This window comes from Gossypium hirsutum, chromosome A08 (genome assembly GCF_007990345.1).
Source record: "Gossypium hirsutum isolate 1008001.06 chromosome A08, Gossypium_hirsutum_v2.1, whole genome shotgun sequence".
NCBI classification, from domain to species: Eukaryota; Viridiplantae; Streptophyta; class Magnoliopsida; order Malvales; family Malvaceae; genus Gossypium; species Gossypium hirsutum.
The window spans coordinates 4,681,097-4,688,969 of record NC_053431.1 but is presented as its reverse complement, the minus strand read 5'-3'; the positions used below and the strand labels follow the sequence as shown (position 1 = coordinate 4,688,969).

The following is a 7,873-nucleotide window of genomic DNA, read 5'->3' as shown; positions in this document are numbered from 1 at the left end:
CTTTAGTTACCTAATATTTTTTTCTTTTCTGTTTTAACATAGAAGATCACTATGGTTGTCTAATTTAATTTATACATATATTCATTTATTATTATTATTTAATAATTTGATTATATCTGTTCTTTTTGATACAATGCTTAAAAGTACTCATAAATCTCTCTCTAACTCATAAGTAGGAGATTAATGCGTTTCAGTGCACTTGAAGCCATGTTCTCTTGTATTGACAATAATGTCTATTCTAATTTTAATTACTTTTAATAATTCATTTGTATATAGACTTGAAATCTTCATTGTATGGCAAGGTGACAACTACAATGAATATTTTCTTGAAATGATGTCAACCATTGGATAAATGAGAATAAATCTCAATCCTTAAACATGTTAAATCAGCCTTTGATGATGGAAACTTTGAATTTTGATGCTATTTTTTTGTACTGTTTGGCAAAATAAAAATAAAAATATTAAAAATTTGAAGGATTTGAAGGAGGAATCTTAAATGGCTAAAATTCTTGTTAAATTTAAACTTTAAAAATGAAATTTGCGAAAATTTTCAATTTTTAATAAAATATTAATATTTATTATATTTCTTTTTTTATGAGTGTTATACTAAAGAAATTAAGTTTAAATAAGTTATTCGGCCTACGAGGCAGAAATCTCTACAATAGACAATTGTCACATAACGAACAACTAATAGATCCTTATCAAGAGCTGACAATTATACCCGCTAAGGATGGATGAGAACAAGTGATTACAGGTTGAACTCAATCATGAATAAGTAACAGTTAAACTTTAGGCCTTATGCACATTTATGCAACCTAGGCTTCCAAAACGCCACTAGTAATTTACCCTCTAGTAGGTTTCCATAACGAGTGGGGTATATTCATTCTCAGGTACGAGCTCACATAATAGTCATATTCCCTGGCTGTTAATACAAATCCTTCTCATCAACCCCATAGGGTCGTTAGAGCAAACTCAAGTTCCTGGCCAACTTTTGATCGTCGAAGCAACATCTACTGTGCAAGCCCCAAACCTTAAGTAACCATATCACGATGATTACAAGTGGTTAGATGCAAAGCACAATCTTATTTCCTTTTTAATCCTTCAATTTGAAGTATTGCATAAAATCAAGCCACATATAATGGAACCACAAATCCCACAGATCGCTTAAACCACTTTAGAGCATTTCATGACCTTGGAGGTATGGTTTTTATGCAGTATAGAGCCATTTTTCCTACTATTCTCAAAGGACTTGGAGGCACTCTTTAATGTCGGGCTCTATAGTAAACTTTGACCAACTTAGCTGCAATTAAAGCACAGTTTGGTAGCTGTTGAACTGCAATGGGTGTTAAAGTAAAACCTTGAGGAAACCTTGCGAGAATATACATGGAAGGATTTAGCATTGGCACATTAAAAAATTCTTGTGGATAACGAAAGTGCTATTGATATTTTTCTATGGGGAGCTTTCTTTAAGATGGGATTTTTATAAAGAAAACTTGAACCTAACACCACTAATATTTGGTTTGGCCAACCATCCTATACTTGTCAAAGGTTCACTTATGCTTTCGGAGATCATTAGAGACACTGATAATACTTTGACTCGGCTCATAGAGTTCCTGATGGTCGATCAACCCTTTACCTCCAATGCTATCTTTGGAAGACCTCTTATGAACCGTACTCATATAGTCACTGCTATTTACTTCCTCATATCTAACTTTTTTACCGATGTATGAGTTATGTGATCCAACCAGAAGCATTGCCATATGACATCGATTGAGATGACTTTAAAAGAAATGATTTCACAATTTTGACAGCTTCAGCCTATAAAATAGCTCCATCAACTTCATGAAAAACTCAAGAGCCAGTCCAACAGAATTCACTCAACAATCAAGTGATGCAACTACATTTGCTTTACGATGGAGTGAGAAAATTGTGCTTGGAGTGAGAATTCACTCAACAATCAAGTGATACAAGCTACACTAGTCTCAACCAATCAATAATGAATATATAATTGGGTATGGTTGAACCTCAAGCCTTGTCTCATGCAACTTTTAGACCCCATTAACACCCCAAATATAAAAGATTCAAGTATAATCATTTTGATGTATGAGCTCACAGGATACCCATTATCCTTTTAAGCTTATTTTTCATCACTAACTTAGCGTTAGAGACCATCTTAAAGCACAAGCTTCAACGCCATCCACAGCCTTATCTTTCGTCTTGCAAGCCCTTTAAGTTCTTCCGCCCAAATCCCTTCAACCCAATGTCATTTAAGAATGACTAGAGCAATAAAATTACTTTTTAACAATTCTAATTACAAAACTAGTCTCTGTATATGTTTTTAATTTACCCATATTACAGCATTATTATTTTGTTTTTAATAATTATTTATCCATTATATTTATTTTATCAAATTTAAATATTTAAATTTTCTAAAACTAATATCAATTGAGTATTAACTTGACTAGTATAAATATTGTGACCAATGTAAAAGAACGTAAATTCGAATACACTAAAACACATTATCTTTTTATTTATGAGTTAGAGAAAAGCTTTAAATAATTCTAAGTCTTATATATAAAAAAAAAACTAAATACAATCAGAACTTATAATGAAATTATATTTTCTAAGAGAAGATAAGAGGTATTATTCCATGGCAGAATAAAATCAGACTCTTCTGGGGAAAAAAGAGAGTCAAATTTGCAGCAAAATCATCCCTTTGATACCTCAAGGGAGGAAAAAGAACAAACCATGGCTTGTCTACAATATATATGAGATAGGATCAATTCTGCCCGGAGAGGCGAACGGATAGGGTCAATTCTGCCCGGAGAGGCGAACGGATTGCACTCTTCACTGAGTCAGTTTAAGAGGAAAAAAGGAGAAAAAAAAAATAACACAGGAAACCATGTCAGCCTATAGCCTTATTCCATGAAGAAAGAACAGAGGAAAGAACATGTGAAAAAAAAAAAATTCTATCCTTATTGTTCCGTTGCGATTGACCAGAATGATGGTCGACAACATGAGCAAAATTGTGGAAAATCCTCTGGAATACATTTACGAGCCGTCTTGAACTACGACCACAGGTGATCTCTTCTATATTCTCTCACAATGACAGGCACACTTGTGGGTGGAATCTAAAACAAGAAAAAGCAGCTTGATTTACAACTACTTGCAACAAAAATCAGGCATTTATAGTTTGCGTACATAATGAATGTTACTGCAATTGATTGCAGTAACTGTTAGCCGTGAATATTGATGATGGTGAGGGTTAAAACTGAAAATAGAGACCATAACAGCCACTGCTTAAACCTGGACATAAAATAATAAGGCAAGTAGCAAGGCTGGGAAAGAAAAATGCCCCGACTTTAAAGGATATTCAATGGTTCTAAATAATGACAACCCCTATTAAGTTTTCCTTGAGTCGTAATCCAAATATGTTACTTTTTAAAACTAAAAGACGCATTATAAAATCATAACTTACCATGCCATAATCTGTGATTACCATGGAGACATAATCTGAAGGTGTTGCATCATAGCTGTGAATGAAAATTTTCAGAATTGTCAGCTTTTAGAAGATACACGTAGCTCTACATTCATCAAATTATAAAAACTTACATTAAATTCAGAAGCTGCAGATTTTCTTGATTGACAAAACCATCTAAGTAGTTAATCTCCTCTCTGCCTTGAACCTTTGAAATGGCATCTGGGTTACCTGCAACAGATGGAACAGACACCTAAGCCACATCCATTTCAGAGATCAAAGGAAACAAGTGTAGACCTAGCAAAAATTGACTCTAAAATCTACTTCCAGAAGTTCCTACCAAGCTCGTTAAAACATATGGAATCAAGCTGCACCCTTTCGTGAAATTTATATGCTTCACAACACACTAATACAGGTACACGGAATGCATGAGCAACCATAGCAACACAAGCAGTCCCAACTCTCGAGTAAACTGTTCCATTAGACAAGACCGATGAAGCACCCAGAAAAACTCGAGTAACGTCTTGCATTATACAAGAAACAGCATTTACATGTGTGTATGTACAGCTAAGGCCCTTCCTCACCAACCTACGTAGTAAGAGTTGCCCTTCAAGCTTTGGGCGAGAGTCGACCACTACAACACGGAAGTGTTTGCCGAGCTCATGGGCATGCAATAAAATCATCTCAACCACAGAGGATGCACCATATGTGAGAAGAACGTCACCATCTCGAATCTTTGTAACAGCATGTTTGACTATTACCTTTTCAGAAAGGATGATCTTTTCATTTATGAAACGATCAATATCCAACATAAGCGTAGATTTTGCTTCTGATTCAGACAGAGCCAATGGTAATTTCGCAATTCGATTCTTTAGAAACTTAATTGCATTGCCCATACTAATTGAGAGTGGCCTGCATTCAATCAAGAAAGAAACGTAACTACTAATCCTTGCAGTTAAGTCTCTAATTAGAGTTTTCTCTGGTGGAGTTGAGTAATCTTTGATAGCCTCTTTGAACGCTTGAAACATCGCAATACAACGTGCATTGCCACCACGAATATCCCCAGACAAATACTGCAACCCAACCTGACAATACCAATGAAAACCCAAATGAAACAAAAATTCAACAATTCTTTTACCTCTTTTACACATTGATCAAAAATAGCTGATATGCTAATAAAAACCACAGAGATGCTCCCAATCATGTGGATAAGCTGAAGTAAAAAACAGTAAAGCAAGATTTTTCGAGAACATATTACTGTAGGTAAGATAGCAATCTATAATTAAGGATTACTATTCTATATACCATGGTGGAACTTTTAGATTCTACACAAGGTTTTATATGATTGCCAAGTCTGTTTAATAATTAAACAATTATCTTTTAAATGTATCCTGTTAAAAAGACAGCCACTACCAGTCATGCACATGCATGTATGTATGTATGTGTGTGGATATATTTCATTTATGTATGTATGTATGCATGGATGGATGTGTGTGTATGCATGTGTGTATGTCTGTATGCATGTATGTATGTATGTATGTGCGTGTGTGTATGTATGTGTGTGTGTGGGTGCATGTGAACTGTTTTCCATGTCCAAAATAGAACATCAAGTTGGTAGGAATACCTTGTACACAGCAGGGTGCATTGGATCGAGTTCAAAAAACTTAGTCTCTAAATCAGGAAGCTGTGTTCCGTGTTCGTACTGAGGCAAATGCCTGAACAGTTCCACTCTATTCCTAGCTTCAGTTTGTTTTACAACAGCACGCTTTTTGGCTTTCTCTACCCGGCTTTTATCATCATATTGCATTCGAGGATGAGGAGCATCTTTCTTCCTATCTTTCTCAGGTGCACGATCACCTCCCTTCTTCTCAGAAGCTGCAACTTGAGAACCATCATTCTTTTGGGAAGAAGGTTTTGTTGCTTTACTTGGCTTTGTATTTGCTGAGGTCACAACCTTAGATGCAGCACTTGATGCCTTAGTTCCTTCAGCTAGAAACACATAGTGATCAACAGGAACAAAGTTATTGAGGATTTGTTCGAAGGTGAAGTACACAAGATAAATTGTAACCATAGGTCAACAATACACTCATTAGGTTGAGTCCTGTTTAGAGAAAATACTGTATTAGATTTACAAAGAAAAAGCCATGCAATGAAAATGCAAGCATGATTCAAGAGCATGAAGCCATTTAACAAAGCTCGTGAGCTATGTTGCTTCAACTCTTCGTTTTTCGTGAAACGCCTGTGTCTAACAGTTGTGTCTGAAACATTTTTGGACAAGGGTACTGGGATATGATCCTCCAAAGACAGTCCAAATACATGAAAAAACTTGGAAAAAAAAATTAATATACCCATGTAAGGCACATACCCGTATCCAACACTCACACCTGAGTCCGAGTAACATAAGCAACATGTACCTTTTGCAGCAGCCTTGGCAGCTCGTTGGGCCTCCTGCAGAGCACGTCTTTCAGCTTTAGAAGTTTTCTCTTTCAATGTCTTTGCACTAACAGGTCGATCATTCTGAACTTCAACAGATGCTCCACCAGCCTTCTCTGCAATCAATTTCCCCTTCAGCTTGTAAACACTTCAATTTCACAATTCTTTAGAATAAAAAAAGCAAGACCCAAACACATCCAAAAATACAGGGAAATATTCAGGGTGGGGGCAGAGGCAACAGCTGTCCCCACTAGAATTTTGAAAATTAAATTATTATCTTAGAATGAACTGTTTTCACCTAAATATCTATCTTAGCCAACTCAGCTCACGAGCTACATTAACTCGTTGCAGAAAATATTTGCATTCAGCTCATTTTCTGCAATTCAAGGTCAAGTAATCAATTAATCAATGAACCCAAGTTTGAGTGTTGTAATACTCGGTTCAAGCCTCTTGCAAACCGGTACAGCATTTTAGTTTTTTCTTTATATATATGTATGCAAGTATGTTTACAGTGTTAAAGGACATTGGATATTATTTAGCTTAATTGAGTCAGCTTAAGTAGCTTGATTTATTCTTGAGTCAAGCTCACATTTGATAATCGAAATCTAGTCCAGTTTCAAACTCTCAGTCACTTTGCACTTGGGCTCAAACTTGAGCTGTCTACTTTACTGACTCGAATCAGTTCAATCAGAGCGCTCCTACCTAAACATTCCAGATTCATTAATGCTATGCTTGGGAACATGAACATAAAAAATTGGATTTGGGTACCAATTATTACGTAATTTCTGAAAATAAAATACATGTATTGTATATGAATCGGTAGAGATTCAATATATTATATATTAAACAAGTATAAAAACATGAATTCCAAAATTTCAAATTCATTAGGACATATGAATACGCATCCAACAATTCCATGAATTTGAGAAATAATAATGCATGCAACAGTTATATGTGTTTTATCACACAAATAAAACTAATTTCTAAATCCAAATCCCTTTTTTTTTTTTAAATTCAAGTCCCGAAATGCAATCACTGACCTAATTTAAATCCCTCCAATAAAGTCCATATTATTTTCAACAAAGAAAAATAACAAAACAAATCAATAATAATGGTTTACCACTTACCAGAAATTCCTGGAGGCAAATTAACCACTGAAACAGTGGTAAGCTCACTCGCGGGTACACTACTCGCCTTGACGCCCGGAAAGGAGGATGGCGATTTTGCGGAAACAACCTTACGACCAGGCGAGAACGACGAAGCCACATCTTCGTTTTCAGGGGAATGGTTACCGTTTTGGCGGAATACGAGAACGCCTTCGGGGGAGATGTAGCTTGTAGAGCCGTACGAAGGAAATTGTCGGAGTGGTGATGTGCTGGAGCGATCATAACGGGGGAGAGGGAGTTGCCGGAGGGAGACTGATCGTTAACCTGAGTGGAAGACGGAGAGGGAGGTTGGATCGGATCTTGGAAACGTGGAGGATCCGAAATGGAACGTTCGGGTGGTGCCGGTGTAAAGAACCCAACTTGACGGACCTTCGGGTCGCTGACTGTTCGAGCAGTACGGCGAGGGTCCATAGATTGCAAGGGGGAGGGGGGGTTGGGACGTAGGAAATGTAGGTCTTCCTTTTATTTAAGGGGGTTCATGAAGGAAGATTTTCTCGGGAAAATTTTCAGATTTTAGGGTTTTAATGAAAGAGTAATGATATTTTATTTTTCTTTAATAAATTTGTTTCTTTCTCTTATTTTGTCTATTTCCTTTGTTCTTATCTCTAAACCTTTACTTTCTTTGATCTTTCACTTTTCTTTTTCCAATAATTAGATTTGTGGAAATCAAATTACTAATAATATTTTCTTATTTATTTCCAAAGCTCTCAATTTTTTTAGTCGAAAATTAATTAAATTAATATTTTGAGAATTTTTTTTATCTGAAATACTGCTCGTTTTAATTTATAAAGTAATT

The 7,873-nt window shown here is 35.7% G+C and overlaps 1 pseudogene; it reads right to left on the bottom strand.

Moving 5' to 3' along the window:
- Positions 1–2,591: 2,591 nt before the first annotated feature.
- LOC121204903 (translation initiation factor eIF-2B subunit delta-like) lies at positions 2,592–7,631 on the bottom strand (annotated as a pseudogene).
- Between the last annotated feature and the right edge of the window lie 242 nt (positions 7,632–7,873).